The sequence below is a fragment of the Lepisma saccharinum genome, chromosome 21 (genome assembly GCF_977018435.1).
Source record: "Lepisma saccharinum chromosome 21, izLepSacc3.1, whole genome shotgun sequence".
Classification (NCBI taxonomy): Eukaryota; Metazoa; Arthropoda; class Insecta; order Zygentoma; family Lepismatidae; genus Lepisma; species Lepisma saccharinum.
In genome coordinates, this window is record NC_139249.1 from 46833639 (window position 1) to 46853187 (window position 19549).

The window sequence follows — 19549 nt, forward strand, 5'->3', positions numbered from 1 at the left end:
AAAATGAGATACTGATTTTGGTTCCTGGACGTCCATTAATACAACATGTCAGAAGTTTCGGGGGGGGGGGGGGTTGAACCTTTGAACATCCAAAGTCCATCTCTAAATACGGCCATGTGCTGTGACACTGGACAAAGATTTTATGTACATAATACTCCATACAAAAGTCCATCCTTTGTCACATTAATTCTTATAAACAATAGATGAAGAGGAAAAGTGAAAGTTCTTGTACTAAATTTGTCCCCGGAAATTTAGGAAAAATAAATTCTATTTAAGATGAAAATGAAATCGTACCGGCATCATTTTATAAATGGCAGTTAAATAAAAAGTCCATTACGTTGGGGATGGGAGCTCAAACACGCATCCAATAGATAACATTAATCACTCACATACAGCTCCTACTTTATGCGGCAGCGGTAACAAATCATATAAATTACTTGAATGTCTTATCACTCGAATACTTTTTTTCTCGTTCTTTGTCTTTCAGATGTGCGTATTTTAAGACTGTTATTGCTTTTATTTTCCGTTACCTACGGAAATCTTTCTAGCACACATGTAGACACTCCAGGAAAGGAAATATATGTCTCTCCAAGAACTTCAAGTGGCAATGGCATCTGAAATTATACGATTTGGTCTTAATTGATTTCATATTTTAATTTTCGCTCTCAACGCCATCATCGACCGAGTATTTACTTTCTGAACACATAGCACGTGTACCAGTACTGCACACCATATTTTGATAAACCATGCTCTAGTGGTAGGTTTTACCCCCATTGACCAAGAAAATACATTCTTTATGTAGACACTTGGAAGTTTTGGTATTTAGTTCCTTCCTTTAATTATACATCTCTCCAGATTTACAGTTCCTATACGGATATAAACATAAGCTTATTGGAGATGAAAGAAAGTTACAATCCTTTCCCTGTACTCATTGGGTAGAACGAGGCACTAAAAAGTTAACATATTTGCCCTATGATAATATATATAAGTCATGTCATTCCATGTCAGTTCAACCAAGTAAAAAAAGAGGTTTTGGAACCTATGCTCTCAGATTTTGATGAAACTTGGCACATTTAATCCTTTCATACTGGTGAGAAACTACATATTTCTTTTTCTCTAACTTGTCTGGTTTCATTTCTACAGTTTCTCAAACTTTCAGTGATTCATCCTTTCCTCTATTCCCAAAGCCTCCAAGTGAGCTGCACTGTCTTCGAAAAATAATTATATCTCCCTTACAAATATTCAATCTTTTTGAAATTTCACAACAATGATAACCAAGTAATAAGAATTCCAGAAGAAAATATTTCAACATATCAGACTTATATTTTAGTAGACAATTAAATTAATAAAATAGTATTATTATCTAATTTTTTGGGACCGAAAACTTGGTTTACTAAAATTTCAATTATTATCGAGAGGGAAAGGTGCAACACCAACACAAGTATTTTTGTAATGAACTTATAAGATCTAACTTACCCAGAGACAAAATTGATAGCTTTTTCTTTCCTTCTGAAAATATGACAACTTATTTCTGAAAATTTTTAAAAACGGCTACCGGATTTTATATTTTTCAAATTAATTTAAAATCTAAGATTCTAATTCAAAATATCATTGAAGTAAATGTTTAGAGCATACAATTTTAAATAATGTTTTCCTGAATGCACAGAGGGCTGGGCACGGGCGAGGGGGGGGGGGGGCAGTGCCACCATCCCTGGAAAATGAAGGTCAACCAAAAAGTACGTATTTTACACACATTCAGACCTCTCCGATGGCGCAGTGGTAGCGTCGTTGCCTTCTAATCAAGGGGTCCCTGGTTCTATACCCGGTGGAGATACATATAGTGGTTCGGATCTCACTTTAAACTGTAGGTCCAGTCCCGATTAGCCTTACTGTGAATAAAGTGGACTTGAGACACCAAATCAATTAAATCAGTTCACACGCATCCTTTTCTTTCAGTCACAGTCGTTTGTGTATATTATTAAAAGGGTATTGCAGGGACATGATAACTTCATATCTACAGAGTGTTTCTTTCAGGGGACAACACTGTTGTGGAGGAATATGCCTCATTTACACCCCTCTCCCCCACCAAAATAAAAGTCCTGCTGATGTCCATGAATTGTTCTTATTAATTATTAGATTGAAAGCATGCCCTTATAATATCTTATATTGTTTTTTTACATTTATTAGTAAAAAGATACATTTTAAAAAGTAGTTGATATTCTAACTTTTAATACACGGAATGAAATTAATGAGAAATATACTTTGCATTATAAGTTGTAGATTAAATAGCTTTGGTGACTTTGATGACAAAAATACTTAGTTCCCTTGGCCATCCACATTAATTTCTTTCCATACGAATATTCCAAAAATCTATTCCATGACAGTTTGCGAATATTATGGGATGAATATTGTTTGCTGCTGTATGCTCAGATGTGATAATAGGAATAATGATACTACTACGACATTTTGGAGGCTCGTGCGATGCTTTTTATTCTCTTATGTTTGTAGTCATATATTTGGTTAAATTGCAGCATATTTTAATGTTGCTTATTACGTGATTTATGCATATTGTTAGTGTAATTCGTTCAATTGCACCGATTTTTAACCCATGCTAGTTGATAGATGAGGGGGAAGAACTAGCTCCCCACCCACAACCCCCACCCTCACACACGGAGATATAGAGAGGGGGTTAACAACATTGTAAGGGCACCCTTACATACAATTTCAGTAGAAGCATTTTAAAAATGATGTTTCGGATAGTCAATATGTTTCGAGCACATTACAAATATTTTCATTTTGTGGCATTCTTCAACCCAATTTATCGTCTATTGAATGGCTTTGCTGGTTCCAGTGGCGGCGATTGGGTTCCAAAACTGGGGATGGGAAGGTGCCAATACTGAGGGGGCAAGGACAGTTTACTATCTCCTGGTAGAGAACGTTAAGCATAGTGCGGGGGCAAAAGTGTCAAAAATGGGGGGAGTTAACTGACCCCCTTGCCCCCTAATCGCCGACACTGTTTGGTTCTGTGCAGTGAAAGTACTACGAGGTAGGTTTTATTATTTATTTTAACTTACACGGTCCATACTTTGGGATCCAATATCTCCCGTTATTTGTGATTTCTGCACTCGGAAACACATTTTATACTTATTACATCATAGTATAAATCTATTGAGTGCTTTCCCGATGGCGCAGTGGTAGTGTCATCGCCTTGTAATCAAGGGGTCTCGAGTTATAAACTCGGTGGAGGCACATATAGTGGTTCGGATCCCACTTTAAACTGTGCGTCCAGTTCCGATTAGCTACTGTGCATAAAGTGGACTTAAAACACCAAATAAATCAATCAAATCATTCAATCTAAATCTATTGATTAAAAATTTGACATAAATCATTCTCGAAGGGTATTGTCGGTCAAGGATCCTGGACATAACCACTCCTAAACCACCCACTCTAATATAAGTAATTCTAAGGGTATGCTTTCAGTCAAATAACCAATAATCATGGGCATACGCAGATTTTATTTTTTCGTGGAAGGGTTGTAATCGAGGAATATTCCCCCATAATAGTGCCGCCACATGAAAGAAATTCTCCGTCGATATGAAGCATTGATTGGAAGCAACTAGTTACAAGTAACAGTTACTTTACGACACTTAAATTGCAAACTTGAATATTTGTGGCGTGGGACAAGAGCTACATTTGGCAACTTTTAAAGATTTTCGTGGAATCACCTAAGCCAAATTTTCAAGGCTGACTGAAAGCACAGACGCCAACTATCTCCTCGTTTCCTTGTTAAAAGAGCAGGGGAGAGGGAGAGCGCATTTAATCCTTCCCAGGACCAGAATCTGTGGCCAGGTCTCTTGTCTTGACAAAGATTTCCAGATATAAACGTTCCTCATACTGAGAATGGAATCTGCTTCAGAAAGTCGCCTAAGGGGTAACAAACAGGTCCACTCGGTTCGTAGCTGCAGAACAACGAGCCCCTTTATTTGATCTGTGATAGTGATAGAGAATGCAAATACTTTGTTGCTGATTTTCTGCAGTGGTAAATGGCTACTGCTCGCAAACCAAAATCCGCGAATGAACATAGCAACACCTACAGGCATGTTGTGAACATGGATGTTAAATAGTTCTTTATTATTTCGATTTCCTTTTTGAAGTTATATTGTTCGTCTACACGCAGTGTATGCTTGCTTATAGACTGAAGGGACCTGTGTCGCTTGTCGCTTCGATAGTGAAGAGACAGGCAACAAGCGACACGGAAGTTTCAAGCCGAAACGACAAGCGACACTTCAGTCAATCTGCATGCACTCGCCACGAGACAAACTGGGGCACAAGACGGTATTCAGTCCGAGCATCAAACGTCAGTTCGAAAGGTTTCATGTATTATTAAGGGTTCGTTTCCAGCGACGCGCATTGCTTGTCGTCTGTGAAGGGACAAACGATAAGAAAGAATTCATCGCCTATTCCAATAGACCGAGCGACACGTAAGCGATAAGTGACACCTGTAGCTTCTCGTGTCGCCTCAGTTCGAAAGACTGTTTTTATTTTTGAAGATTGTTTTCCAAAAGATACATGTTACATGTCGCTTCGGTCTGAAAGTTCAATAAATGAGTGTTTATTTTTTTCATTATTGCTATTGAATTCTTATAAGAACTTCTATGCACTGTGGAAATGGATTGTTTTCTTTAAATTCTAATCTTGCCGCTGTGAAGAAACAAAAAATATATTTTTAAATGTGTGTAGTGCGAACACAAAACCTATCCAGAACTGCAATATTTAGTACAATACACATAAGAAAGGATTTCCTAAAAGCTTCATAAAATGTTTCTCGTGCATTAGAAACGGGAACTTTTAAAAGAATAAGCAAATAATATTTTTTTTAAAGAAGCAAAGCCCTCAATTTTCTTTATACAGTTTACAATATTTTCTTGAACTGCCCATTCCCTAGCACAATAATTTTCACAAAAACTGAATCTGTATTGTATGAATTGCATTTGTATTTGTAGTTTTAACACAACATACAATTAATAACCTTGAATAAATTGAAAAATGGGAAATAACGATGGGTTACTTCCAATTATTAAAAAGTATTTAAAAAAGTTTAGATATTCGTTCATTACTCTTTGTACCTTATCCTTTTTTAGACGTAATGAACGCTGGCCTGGGTTTCCAAGGAAACTACGTTTTTCCAAGTAAATAAATGTTTGCAAATGTTTAATGTTTTTTGTTTGTAATTCTTCTAGACGGGAAGAGACTTTTCACGAGCCGTCTTGTATTGTCTCGTGTCTCATCGCAACAGTGAGACGTGACAGGCATTCAGTTTCATTTCGAATTTCAAAAAGCTTGTCCCGTATCGTGTCTCCTTTCGTGAGCAACACTATAGATCATGTATATATTTTATCTATTTTAATCAATTGCAAAGTAAATCCGTCAGTGGCAGCCATGGCCTTGTGCAGCTCAGTTTTATAAATTCAGGATAAAATTATCCTTTTCCGAGGATTAGTTGTGTCGAAATGTACAAAAATGTTAAGAAAATTTGTTTGTCTCGTCCTCTATACGCTGTGAAAGTTTGTGCATCGACATGCTGTGTATGTTTCTTATGCTACAGACTTCAGACGAGACCGAAATTTTTCCCCTCGAGATCGAGATTGGTGCTTACAACTAGAGCCGAGATTATGCTAAGTCTTGTCTCATCTCGATACCAGCTTATAAGATTCCTAATTCCAATAAAAAAATTTACAATGAGTTTGTAGTATATTGAAGAAAATTATTATGAAATGTTATTTATTGTTGTTATGGGGAATTCGAAAAGAGGTTTTCTTATTTGAAACTCAATCCCCCCTCTCCACTAGAAAAAATTGATAATTTGTCCCCTCCCTACAGGAATACTTTCCGCCTCTAATGAATAATATAAATATATGAAGACTTATACAATTAAGACTTATTAAAACTTCCGAACCAGCCAGAAGCATAAATAAAATGCATGTAAGTCTTCACATATTAGTTTATTCCAATTAATGATTTTTAAAACAAGTAACTCAGTTACTTTTTAACTGTTTTAAAAAAGTCACTTTCCGAACCCTGCATATGTCCCTGCGATATCCATTTAATAATAAACGCAAATGACTGTGTCAAATAAAATTATATGTGTGAAATATATCCTGTGCCCCGCCTTCTGGGAATTATTTACAATGTTATACTCTAAAAAATTGCTTCATTGATATTTTGAAGCTAAAATCTTAGATTTTAAGTTAATTTGAATAATATATACTCCGGTAGCCATTTTTTTAAAAAAATCAGAAATAAGTTGTCAAATTTTCAGAAGGAGTGAAAAAGTTATCAATTTTATTTTGGGTAAGTTAGATCATATAATAATAATAATCCTGTAGCGCAACAGTCCAATATCGGGCCAAGGCTTACCTATCGACTGCTGGCCTCCCTCCCACGCGAGCCACCCAGGGGGCGTGAAGATCTGCAACCAGACTAGGGGGACGGGTGGTCAGCCCGACCGACCCCCAGCCGTTGTAGGACTTCGCGACCGGATTACGCTCACTCACTCGGAGCTCCCCAATTTCCTCACGAGGGTGGAACTAAATTCCGACCAGAGCCGGATTCGAACCTACGCCATCCCGCAGCGGACGATCTCAAGACGAGTGAATGCCTTAACCCGCTCGGCTACGGAGGAGGACAAGTTAGATCATATAAGTTCATTATAAAAATACTTGTGTTGATGTTGCACCTTTCCCTCTCAACGATAATTGAAATTTTAGTAAATCATGTTTTCGGTCCAAAGAAAAATAGAAAATACTATTTTATTAATTCATTAGTGTACTAAAATATAAATGTGAACTGTTAAAATATATTTTTCTGGAATCCTTATTGTTTGGTTAACATTGTTGTAAAGTTTACAAAAGATTGAATAATTTTTAAGAGGGATAGGATATTTCTCCAAGGCAGCGCAGTTCATACTTACAGGCTATGTGAACGGAAGAAAGGATGAATCACTGAAAGTTAGAGGGGTTATAAATATGAAACCAGGCAAGTAAGACACAAAAGAAAAGGTCGTTTCTCACCACCATGAAAGGATTAAATTTGTCAAATTTCATCAAACTTTGAGATCATGGGTAGCATGGTCTGGTTGAATTGACTTGGAATGACCCATAAACCTTTCAAATATACTCAGAAGGGACACAGATTTCTAAGCACTAAAGCACATTTAAAACACGGATTTTAAAAGATGAAACAAATTTGAAAAAAAAATAATAATAAAACGAAGGCATGTGTTTTTTCAACATTGATTATTTTTGTTTAAAAAATCATGGCTAGAAGTTAGTTGGTACCTGTGTGTGGTTTTACTTTACATATGGCTTCAAATATTTCCGAATATTACTACCCTTATAAGGTCTTTAAACATATTGGATTGTTTTTCTGTGTCTAAGTAAAGCTTTTCTAGTCAAGTGAAAATATCTGCCGTTAAATAAAGTACCAGCAGTCTTTCCTTCCCACGGACGCTTTCTATGAATCATCCAGCGCATTCTTCATGGTTCCATAGGCACGCACACTGTCTACCAGCAGGGTGGAATGTGCAGGTAATTCTTAGAATTAGGCTTCAATTTCATTAATGCCTTAATGCCTCAGAAATAGACATTTGACGCTCATTGAAATTTGTACGAGATCATCACGAATAAATCGTAATATCTCTTTTTGAGCTTCAATTAAATTCGATGTCAGGTCAAATAGTATTCGATGTAAGTTACAACGGGAAAAAAATATTATCGAAAAAATGATATATTATATTGGGTGAAGTAAAGTAAAAACAAACAAAAGTAAAGTGTTCCCCTGTGCTTAGCACCACGCCATGATCCGGTCGTGAGTGGGACGTGATCAGCATCACGCCCCTGACCGCCTTTACCCCCCAGGGTTTCCCCCAGGTACCCATGTTATTCGACGCTGGGTGGGCGCCGGGGCCGCTTACATCGTTAGAAAAGTTCCCTGATTTGAACCGGCCAGGGATCGAAACCCGGGACCTTTAGCATGGTAGTCAGACGCGTTACCAACTGAGCCACCGCGGCTTATTGGGCGAAAGAAATTTATAAAACAAAAATAAATTTAATTTAATCCTATCTCCTCGTGTCTCGATCTGGCCCCGCCATAACCCTCACCCTCCATCGCCCTCCACCACCCTCCACTTGCCCTCACCCTCCAACACCCTCCACTTGCCCTCACTCCACACGCCCTCACCCTCTGAGAGTGCAGTCGCCCTCCACCGCCCTCACCCTCCGTGATCGCTTTCGCCCTCGCCCTTCACCGCCCTCACCCTCCGAGATCGCAGTCACCCTCGCCCTCCACCGCCCTCACCCTCCGACATCGCTCTCGTCCTCGTCCTCCACCGCCCTCACCCTCCGAGATCGCAGTCGCCCTCGCCCTCCACCGCCATCACCCTCCGAGATCGCTCTCGCCCTCCATCGCCCTCACCCTCCGAGATGGCAGTCGCCCTCGCCCTCCATCGCCCTCACCCTCCAAGATCGCTCTCGCCCTCGCACTCCAATGCCCTCACCCTCCGAGATCGCAGTTGCCCTCGCCCTCCACCGCCCTCACCCTCCGACATCGCTCTCGCACTCACCCTCCACTGCCCTCACCCTCCGAGATCGCAGTCGCCCTCGCCCTCCACCGCCCTCACCCTCCGAGATCGCAGTCGCCCTCGCCCTCCACCGCCCTCACCCTCCGACATCGCTCTCGCCCTCCACCGCCCTCACCCTCCGACATCGCTCTCACCCTCGCCCTCCACCGCCCTCACCCTCCGAGATCGCTCTCGCCCTCGCCCTCCACCGCCCTCACCCTCCGAGATCGCAGTCGCCCTCGCCCTCACGAGGGTCGCCCTCCGGAGGGTGAACACCTCTGGTCGGGCCTGGTGATGCCCAGAAAATGAAGCTTATAATACTCAAAATAATTAATGTGGTACAAGTAATAGTGGTTTTTTTCAGGATATATTCACTCTCATAATCTACCATAAATTCTTTTTTTCTTAAAAATAGGTACTCAAGTAAATACAAACACTTTCATATTTTGACAATTTTTGACATTTTCAACCTTTTTAGAGACTACAATTCCGAACTTTGTGCATAAAACTTTCAGGAGCATTGTGACATTACTTGCACTGTAAATTCACAATAAAATTATCGAAACATAATGCACGATTTAGGAGGAGCATGGGTGGGGTGGATGGGCAAAGAAAGTTAAGTCATCTACTTAGTGACCATGATAACATTTTTTTCTGCAGTTAGAAAACTTGACACAATGCAATGGTATTACATGTGAGTGAAATTGAATAATGTGCTAAAAGATGGTGAATGAAAAACTGATTTTTGTCATGTTGCACGCACGCTCTATACCATGCTGTCTTTTTCCCCAAAACTGTCTACAATGCATTTTCGGAGTATAAGGAACTAAACTCAGTCATTGTAGATAATTCGTCAGTACATATATTTGCAGTAAAGCTTTTAAAATTATATTTCATAGATTAGGAGAGGAGTGGTGCTAAAATCGCAAACATACATTTTGCCATAAATGTGAAGCTTTTGAGTTACAAGATAACTTAGAGGATTTGAGAAAAATTTGTCGGCATGTGCAAAGATGGTAGACGAAAGACTGAGTTAACATGTCTTGTGAGAGTTTTAAGATATATCCGAGGTTAGATTTTCGTAGATTAAGAAACCCAAGTCTCAGCTACGTTAGGACTTGAAGCTTGAAGTTTTTAATAAAAACTCTGTAATATAGTGTGTGGTTTAGGAAGGGTGAGGGAAAGTCACCAATTTTGAGACTACAATATCTGTAGCAAATTTAGATTTCTTTAGCTGAAATTCATCTTGCAAGTAGATACACCAAGGCAATGATTTTATTTTGCATTTGCATTTCTTGAAAGCAAGATGGCAGATGAGATATTGATTTTTTATATTCTGAGGTAGCTCCAAATTCTGATGCCACTTTCAAATATCTGCCTAAACTAAATTTTTGGACATAAAGAATGGAGACTTAAATATTTTAGGGTATTTTTTAAGCTGCTTGACAAAAAATTTATTTAACAATATAGTGCATATGTATGTTGGGATCCAAATAAGTTATGTGCATTGGAACTGTTAGTTTCCTAGCAACCAGATATTTTGAAGGATGGATATGGTATTGCATTTGGATAATAAAATATGTCAGCCTTATCATTTTGGCATAGTTAATACACGGAGGAGATATATATAAACTTGAAACATCCACAAAAATAATGCGAAAACACAAGTGTGAACAAACTGTATTGAAGCAGATTTAAAAGTGTGTGTGTAGCTACCATATGTTGTATAGTAGGTAAAGGTATAGTTCCCCGTGCATATATCACCGCACCATGAAGGCACATTCAGGGGATATGGGGGTAGGGCCTCTAATTATGGAGTCCTGATGACGTAATTACAGTTAAGATTTCGTTGACATATGTAGAAATTGTAAATTAACATGCGGTAAAAATTTACTATCCTTCAGACACCTCTAATTTTTTCTTTTCGGCAATTTTTCACATTCGTACTTACGTATCTGCTTCGCGGAACATTCCTGAAGGTGTATCAACGTTGTTTTAATGAAAGTAAGATCAATTTTTCACATTACCAGTACTTCTATCTCCTAGCCTTTCTGCTTGCCTCACACACAATATGGCACGTAAACCTTCCTACATAATGACGCGTCGGGCTTGTCTTTCCTCGATTTTCAATTGTTATGCAGTGTTTCAACCTTCGGAACCCAAGAAATGCCCATGAACAAAGTTCATCAGATCTATTTCTTTTACATTTTTTTTTCGCGTTCTTTTACGAAGAAAATTGTAATCTTTTGTGGTGCTATCCGTGAATCGTTTTTGGGGCTATCCATCCTGGAATAAGTGGGAAACATCTAGAAATTGCAAAATAAGCAAAAATAAGGCATTAGTTTTCGGAATGAAAACTGTCGATTTTCGCGAATTTTTTTCTTTCACAACAATATATATATCCCCGATATTACCACGACACCAAATTTTAACTATGTTTCCTAACCTAACTGAACTAACCCAACCACGTGCCAATGGTTCGTGGGGCTAGCGTCAATGGTTCGTGGGGCTAGCGCCAATGGTTCGAGGGGCTAGTGCCAATGGTTCGTGGGGCTAGCGTCAATGGTTCGCAATTATTTCCAATTTCTAGATCCTGATACTAACACAACACCAAATTTTAACTATGTTTGACTAACCTAACCACGCGCCAATGGTTCATGGGGCTAGCAACACGCCATCCTTCTAACTCTCGTTGCAAACGCAGACAGTTCGAAACACTGGATACCCAATGAACATGAACAAAACACAATCACGACGAGTGATACATGAAGAAGAAGAAGAAGAAGACGACGCGTGATGGTGTACGAAGGTGTACGCGCCAAACGCTATTCTCCGTCGGAGAATTAATTTTCAACGAACAACATGAATTTCAGCTATGAAACATTCCCACATCACACAAAACACCTTCCCGATGTTCGACAATGCTACAGGAACTTATTACAGTAAGTAGTTTCTTCTGTAAAAATAAATAAATGTGTCCGAAGGATAGTAAACTAGTACCAAGGTGGTAATCTGATATTCCACGGACACCTATAACTTCTTCGTTTTGTCAATTTTTGACATTTGTACTTACCTATCTGCTTCGCGGAACATTGTTTAACGTGTATTCACATTTTTGTTGATCAAAGTGATTGCATTTAAAAAAAAAAAAAGTTTCTGTAACTGAAGAACGCACGTTTCCGCAAATGGTTTGTGGGGCTATGTGCTTGGTTCGTCGGGCTGTGCGAGAATGGTGTGTGGGGCTACACATTTGAAACATACAGTATGGCCAGGTCGAACTATTAACGTCATGAACAGCGACAATAAGTGCATTCCAAAAGTCTTAACGAAACGAACGAATCGAACTGGCCTCGTGAACCTGGTGAAAGTAGTTATTGTGAAGACTTATGGAACGACATCGACAGTGTTTTGTTTGGTTGGAATATTTACAAATGGCGGACAACAGAAAAGCTGCTATATTAGCAGCAATAAAATGTGCTGCAGATGTTATTCTTAATAACAATGAAGTACAGAATGAAAAAGAATCTGCAGCTGCATTAAAGTGTGCGTTTAAAATAAAAGACAGGAAAACGAAGAGACGACGTATAGAGAATTATGTAGAGGTAACTGTTCCCTTGTACAACGGTGACGATTTTCAGTCTCACTTTCGCATGTCACGAGAAACTTTTCAATTTCTGATTGAACTCCTAGCACCGAGTGTGATAATATGTTTGGACGACCAAGGAGAGCTGTAGAAAAAATTTGCCTCTCATCACTGTGGGTTTTGGCTAACCAGGAGTCGTTCAGGTGAGAACAAACCTCCCCCTTTTTTTAAAGTAGATGTCGAAGTTCTATATATTTTATTTTAGTTTCTGATTTAGTTCCCTGGTAGCATAGAACACGTAATCAAATTAGATAGGCTTCGGTACCCTTTCCTACACCCTCAATCGCACATTTCAAATATTCTCGTTACAAAAATTAGTTCTTCATAATAACCGATGTTTCTAAATAGCGCGGAAAGTAATTTTTTAGATCTACGTGCTACGAAACTTACGTTTTTTATGAAATTAAAATTCCTTGCGTAACGTCAAAAAGGTTTTTCAGAACTTTATGATGGCGAATGATGCATTCATGTCACAGGCGCAAGTCTGAAGATTTCGGATGATCGATTTATGTCACAGGCGCACGTCTGATTATTTTCTTTTTCATCTTATGATTGACTTGTGCAATAGGAACATTTGCGTTTGCGATATGTTATTTGTGTGATATATTGGCGGCAGTGGCGTAGCTTGGCATTTCGGGTGGGAACGCCAAGTCCGAAGGAAAGGTCGGCCCTTTTTTGGTTAATAATTTACTTATGGAATTAGTTGCCACAGGTGTTGTTTATTTGCCTGAAGCCAGCTGGGTTTGCAATAAAGCATCATCATCCATGCAGTTTTGAGCTAGAAAATTAGATGCCTCACTATGCAACAAATGTTTTGATCTCTGGTGTTTTATACCTTTCGGCATGACACAAATCATTATAAAACCTACCTGAATCACAAGCCTCTGGATAACAGTAGACGTCATTGTTGTGAATGATCCAACTAATGATTGATTTGGTTTATTTTACTTCGCTTTTCTACCACTTTTGGTTAATCGCACTCACAAAGAACACCCATGCTCACCCCGGGATTCGAATCACGGGCCTCTGTCGTCTTGGCGCGCTGTGCAAAACACTCTGACACGGAGGTGGGCGGATGATCCAACTATCGTACACTCTACTAACGTAACAGTGCCGATTAGTAATTCAGACCACTGTTTATTACGTCTTGAGAATGTTGATAATCATTTTAAAATAATTTTGTCCAGAGACCATTCGATGTTAAGAGTTTTCAAATGAATGCTAAACATTTCCATTGACACAATATTAAGCAGTTACATAATAACTAAAAAATAATAACCCGCAAAACTATTATTTTTTTTATTATTATTAAGTGGTAGAGCAGCCACAGGCTGAACTTCTACCACGAGGACTTCACCAACTTATTTGACAAAAACTGTGTTGATCTTTTAGTTTTTAATGCACATCGCTGTTCGTGCGATAAATTGTACAATGCAGTGGCCATTAAGAAGTGCTATATTTCGGTTTGGTAAAGTTACGTCAGTCAATATTGCGTATTGTAGCAACACATAGCACGAGCGCGAAGAATCGGGTAGAAATTCTACCGCTGTCGTCTGCTTCAGAAGGCAGGAAGGGTCACGTGAACCAATCACGTAGCCCTCTGCTCCATACGCGGGCGTAAGAGAGAGCATTTGGGCGCGTGCTTTAGGGATCCAAGCTTTCCCTCCAGAAAGGCAGCAAGGAATATAGGGTCATGTACGCCGAACCTACTCGGCGTACGGCCAGGAAAGGCATTTAAAAAAATGCTAGAACGAGTGTTGATAAAGGAGCGTTGCAAGCGGATCGCGAGAAATAGCTATTATAATGCCATGAAATTAGTCAAGATTTACTTTATATTTACAGCATTTACGCATTTTTTAAATATTAAATCTGGGAACGCCGGGCGTACGGGCGTACTATAACGCTACGCCACTGAATTGGACATTTCAGACATTGGATTTCATTTATGCGACTTCAGAAATTGCATGCCGTAAAGGGGAGGGTTGTTTTTTCTAAATGACTTGTGAGATGGAATAATTTGCGACTTCTAGTTTTTATGATGGGAAGGGAGTGGAGGTTGGTATTCTGTGGAAAAGGACAACAAGGAGTTTCAATGTAGGAGTTACTTCATGTGAATCAATACACAAAAAAGTTACACATTCCCATAGAAAATTCAGTGAAATATTTAGGCGTTATATTTGATAGTAAATTAACATGGAAACCTCATATAAAAATGTTAGTGAAAAAGGCAGAAGTAATTTACAATGTATTTCGTTGTATGGCTACAACAAACAGGGGAAGTCATCCTAGTACCATTAAAGTTTTTTACAAAAACTATTACAAACCAACAATAGAATACGGGATTATAGTCTTTAATACAATTTCGGAACGTGTATTTCGACCTTTGGAAGTAATGCAGAGGAAAGTTCTACGAAAGTGTCTAGGACTGATGAAGAGTACTCCCAAAGTTGCTGTATACATGGAAACATGCGAATGGAACTTAAGTTATAGGAAAAGAGAAATGTCTTATTAAATATCTGTTAAAAACAATGTCAGAAGTTAATCATCCGTTTAACGACATTCTATTCGACTTGGTTGAATTATATGATACAGGCAAAATTAATAACTGCGAAGATATAGGATGGGTGCAATTATATAATGAGTACTATGAGGATCATCAAAAATTATTGAAAGTAAGGAGTAAGCCCATATATACTCTAGATTTTCCTGTTTGTGAATATAGATATATTTATTTTCCTGAACAATATACAAAATATGATTACATGGAAAGATGGAAATATTATTACTTTATATATACAGACGGTTCAAAAAGTAGTCAAAATGTAGGATGTGATGTTTATGATATACAGAAGAAGGAATCAATTATGATACATTTACCGGAAGATTTTTTCCATTTTTACAGCTGCAGCTTATGCAATATACCATGGCCGTATTTAGAGGGGGGGTTTCTAGGGTCCAAACCCCCCCCGAAACTTCCGACATGTTGGATTAATTGAAGTTCAGAAACCAAAATCTGTAACAAATTTTCATATTTTTTTCTTCGAAGCATCACAAAAATACAAGGAGACAATGTTGAAGCGATCGAGCTAGAATTTTCATAAATTTGGAATTCTGAAACTTGAGTGAAACAGGATTTATTCTCAGAATCGTAGCCCACCCGCGACACCTACATTATCACTTCTGCTGTTATCTATCCAGTGTTGTTCCTGAGTCACAAGGGATATAGACTGAAGATTCCCTTATGATTGTCCCAAAATTCCCTTTCCAGCTTTTAAGTTCCCTGTCCGATAAAGTCGAAAATGCCCCTAGATAGGAGTTCAAACCTAAGATCTCCAGTTTCGTAGCGGATTACGTTCGCGATTGAGGTTACAATCCATGCACCAGGCTAAGTTTTTAAAAGGAATAACTGGTTTCACACTTTTCAAAATTCCGAACATTTAATTTTAAAGTGAAACAGCAAAAACTTTGACTAAAATTTCCATCTAACTTTTAAAGCTCTTTCTTGAAGGTATCTAGAGTTTAATGACGAATATAATAATTGTGCATTTCAGTACACACTGTATGAAAAAAAATTGAAAAAAACTGAAAAAAAAACTTGTGCTGGATATTCACTCATCTTCTGGATTGAGTAAGCCCCCTCAAGGATATAACAATAATATAATAATAATTAGTAGTAGTATTATTAATATGGAATAAAATTGTTTCATTATTATGAAATTTTAATTATTAGTACAATTATTGTTATTATTTATATTATTCAAATTTCTGGTGATGCCCATGGGAACAATTATGAATGAACCCTCCCCGAAAATTTTTCCTGCCTACGGCCATGCAATATACCAAGCACTAATTTATACATATAAATTGCAAGAAAAAATATATTAATATTAACGGATTCCAAAAGTGTATTAGTAGTTGTATTTGTGGTATAACCAGCACAGGAAAGTATGAACCCCCCTCAAGCAGATTTGGCTATACTTAAAACAAGCTCAACATGCCCATATGAGCTTTTTGCTCAAGTGTGGAACCCTGTCTAATCCAAGATTTTTTGTAAAAAATGCCCTCGGGAATTTCTCGGAAAGTATGAACCCCCCTCAAGCAGATTTGGCTACACTTATAAAAGGCACTTCTGTGAGATTGTTGTCCATAAACTTGTTAAAAATATGCTTTTTTTATATTTTTTTGGCTACACTTAAAATTAAGCCAAAAACCCATACCCACCCATACATATTTACTTCAGGTTTAAGTTCAATTGGATACCAGGTTCAAATTGATTATCTAATATTAAAACAATGCAATATGCAGAGACCCTCTAGAATTGCTCCGTGACTCTCTCATTTCTTACATCATAAACATATGATTTTTCCCCTATGAGAATAACACTACATATGGTGTCATCAGGTAATGCCTAATGGAATTCACAGATAATTTTAATGTTTGTCCTGTCATTAACCACAACTTGTTTCCTTTTTGAAGTGTTGATTACAAACATGGGTCTCTGTGCTTTGAATTCATCTGGTGTGTAATACATGTCAGTATTGCCAGTAGTGACCCTTTTGTATGATGTAAATGCCTCATATAATTTAAGGAAATCATCCTTGGACATGTCTAAATTATAATTTTCTCTAGGAAATACCTCATTTCTGCCATTTTTAAGATATATGTTCTTGATGTTGCAGCTATCAAATTTACTTGAATTTTTTTCCTGATTGTTGTGTCTTCCAGTCTGAAACAATACCACCACAAAATCAGGCATGTGATATTGTATACTGGAGAATGAATTTGTAGCATCAAACTCATAATAAGTACCAGATGCGGGCTTCTGTACACATTGATATGTATAAAATTGTAGAAAAATCTGTGGATTTTTTATTATATCTGCTTTGTATTTAAGAGCATAGCTGGCCTCATACTCAACAACAGGGATTCTTAACTCCATAGTTTGAATAATGCATTTGCCCTCATCAGGTAGGGTATTGGGCAGAGCTTCCCCTGTAGAGTTTATTGCACTGTACCTCATCAAAGCATTATTATCATTGGCAGCTCTTCTAAATGTGATTCTTAAACCACCCTTCCACATAATATCTTTGTAATCTGAAAAGAATCCTGGCAATAGGCGCATGGGGAACAGCACAGTGTGGTTCTTGGATATAATTTTTTCACCAGCCTCAAATCCACCTATTTTGTAGTAAGAAGCCTCGGTTTTGGATAATTTTAGTGTGGCCAAAGCTGTGGAGGTAATACCCGGATAATCCACTCTGTTTATAACAACACCATGCTTTCTGACCTCAATTTCAGAGAATAGATGTGGCACAAAATTGTCCACCAATCTTATATTTGAATTTGCCGGATAATCTGTACCATCGAGCTTTACAACATCAAATTTGATGTATAAATCTGCTCTGTGAGGGTGTATAAATCCATCCCCTACATCAAGATCAACCTCAATCTCTGTGTTGGGTTGATTTAAATTTGCAAATGTCCTCCTGTTTGGGGGGAATGATTGTAGCTCATAACTCTCAATATTTTCCATTTTTTTTCTTGTATGTATTTTTATTTAAATATTAATCTCTATGATTGCAGTTGTTGTGGCTCCAGCAAAATCAACTAATTCTTCTTTTTCATTAGTGACCATCAATTCAATATAATCTATTCTATTATGGCACACAGGAAAATATAATGTTGGGGATGGATTGTAGATGATGGGTTCCATAAATTCAGAATTAGGTTTGAATGTTGCAATGATGCCAGTTTGTTTGTGAGTGCCTATGCCATTTGATTTGGTGATCATACCCTCTGCCACATTACAGTGTATATTCAGAGTCTCTATGGCCAAGAATTTAGGTATATTCATAGCAGTGTGTTTGATGCCTGGTTCAAGTTTTGTGTTGTTCTCAAAGCCTAACAGCTCTCCTATAGTACCCAGATCCACTGTCTCTGTAGCAGATGCAATCTCTACTCTGTGAGTGACAGAATTTTGAGTTAATACTATACCTCTGGGTAATTGAGCATTTAGAGTGGACAGATTATACTGCCCTGGAGTGATGACAATTTTTTCATCCCCTACTGCAATTGTATTGTTGTGGTGTGTAATATTAGGGATCAAGTACATGCCATAAAATGCCCTGAGAGATATTGTTTTGGGATACACTATGTCATCATGTAATTTGAGTTTCAATATTGAATTTTGGCTGGTGAGATGGAATACCCCCATGATGTTTCAGATACCATAAGGCTTTTTGAAAATTTTCAATTGATGGTTTATTTATTTGAGACATATATCTAAGAACAGATAAACACAAATGTCCACAATTAACATCTTTGAAGTTTTGAACACGGGCATTATTGTAATAAAGATTAGCTGAATTTAGATATTTTATTAAATTTTCAGGTGGAACACCTCCAAATGAATCAAACACAAATGCCTCATTTTTTAAATATTTAAGATAACAAATCCAGTGAGTGCCCTGATTTTTGTACTCATCCAAATTAACAATGCCACACTCTTTGTTGAGTGGTTGTTCTGGCAAAGAATCAGACATGTACACACCTCTAAAATGTTTGATGCCCAGTGGCTTGATTAAAGCTTCAATATCTTGGTTTGTAAGCGGCTCTTGTTTTTTTTAAACTTATTCATGGCTCTTTTAACACCTTTGCCTTGTTTCTCCATGGCCAGGTTATGGCGCCTCTGCTCATCTAATTCTGCCCTATTTTTCTTGGCATCTATTACTGTTTTTGCTATGGCGGCTGATCCCCCGGCCAAGCTCCCCACAGCCCCGAGAGCAGCTAAGATGGCAGGGATGGTAAATATAAATCCCCCCACATGTGATTTTTTTCTTGATTGCTGTAATTTTTTTAATTGGGGGGTACTAAGCAACAATTTCATTCCATGGCCCTTGGCAATACAAGAGCTTTTTTTCTTGCGCTGCTTTTTGGTTAAAAGGCTGTCAATAGGCCCAAGAGATTTGAGACCTGCATAAGGTATTTGATACATAACACCCTTGGCCTTCATTGTAGGTTTATTATATACATATTCACAACCCCCACCCCAATTTTTGTTTGGTGCTCATAGCTATGGTGGTTCCCAATGCTGCTATTTTTTCACTTAAAGAAGCATCTTTGCTTACAAATCTACCAAATGCAGCCTCTTCTAATTTCTTGTCTGCAACATGTCTCTTGTCAAGATCAGAATGTGTGTTGTATGCAATATCATGGTCTCTACAAGCAGCATCTAGGGGATTAACACCAGGATCACCTCTGTTTAATCTATGGTCCAATTTTGTGCCTGG

At 38.1% G+C, this 19549-nt stretch overlaps 1 protein-coding gene across 5 annotated transcripts in view; it reads right to left on the minus strand.

Moving 5' to 3' along the window:
- Window positions 1-12730, minus strand: part of LOC146004065 (uncharacterized) — a 56275-nt gene extending 43545 nt beyond the window's left edge. For 4 of the 5 annotated variants that reach the window (XM_083142685.1, XM_083142684.1, XM_083142683.1 and 1 more), the window contains exon 1: window positions 12651-12730. The gene's annotated coding sequence lies outside the window, so the exon portion shown is untranslated. Of the gene's footprint in view, window positions 1-11253; window positions 11312-12650 lie in introns of those variants that run through there. The other variant, XM_083142681.1, reaches the window with a different exon arrangement.
- Window positions 12731-19549: the final 6819 nt, after the last annotated feature.